Raw genomic sequence first — 985 nt, forward strand, 5'->3', positions numbered from 1 at the left:
AACTATAACCCAAGATAACAACCAATTCTTCCAAAGATTTTTTATATATGTCTTTTAGGTTTTCCTCATAACAGAAACTCTCTCCTCAAGGTTATATAGTATTGTTTTGCAATGTGAAACTGTAAATTAAGAACAAGAACCTTATATTTTTTTGTTTTTATCCCTTTTGAAAACCTAGCATACAGAAGACAATAAATAATTTTTATTATATTCTATAGGACAGTTGTCTCAGTCCATTCAGTTGCTCTGACAAAACACCATAAACTGGGTGGCAAATAAACAACAGAAATTTATTTCTCACAGTTCTGGAGGCTGGGAAGTCCAAGATCAAGGCACTAGTAGATTTGACATCTGGCGAAGGCCTACTTTCTGGCTCATACTTGGCAACTTCTGTCTATGTCCTCACATGGTAGAAGGGGAGAGGAATCTCATTTGAGTACCTTTTAAGAGCGCTAATCCCATTCATGAGAGCTCTGCCCCCATGACCTAATTACCTCCCAAAGGCCCCATCTCCTAATGCCATCGCCTTGGGGTTAGGGCTTCAATATATGAATTTTGGAGAGACACAAACATTCAGACCATAATAACTTACTTAATAGTTCTTAGCTATTTGTAAGAATGAGTTTCTGTGAATCCAACCATTAATAGTACTATCCCAGAAAAAGCAAATTTCAAAATATTAGAGCTTGAGATACTTAAAAAGTCATTTTCCCAGCCTTCTTATTTAATTAAAGAAACCGAAGTGTAGAGGAGGGAGGTAATGGAGTCCACGACCTCTCCAATAGGTACTAGTTAATTAGGAGCTAGAAACTGGGTCTTTCAACCATTAGTTTGAAGCACTATGTACTACAGTGTGCTATTGTTTAGAAATCTCTAATGCACATTTGTTTTTGCATCAGGATCTTTTACCTGACATAAATATAGTTGCAAATAGAATAGCACATCAGTTGGGGCATAACCTTGGGATGCAGCATGACGAGTTCCC

The 985-nt window shown here is 37.1% G+C and overlaps 1 protein-coding gene across 1 annotated transcript in view; it reads left to right on the forward strand.

Moving 5' to 3' along the window:
* Positions 1–985, forward strand: part of ADAM7 (ADAM metallopeptidase domain 7) — a 194,051-nt gene that overhangs the window by 22,607 nt on the left and 170,459 nt on the right. The window lies entirely within an intron of this gene.

The sequence above is a fragment of the Propithecus coquereli genome, unplaced genomic scaffold (assembly GCF_000956105.1).
Source record: "Propithecus coquereli isolate 6110/MARCELLA unplaced genomic scaffold, Pcoq_1.0 Scaffold79, whole genome shotgun sequence".
In the NCBI taxonomy this organism is placed as follows: Eukaryota; Metazoa; Chordata; class Mammalia; order Primates; family Indriidae; genus Propithecus; species Propithecus coquereli.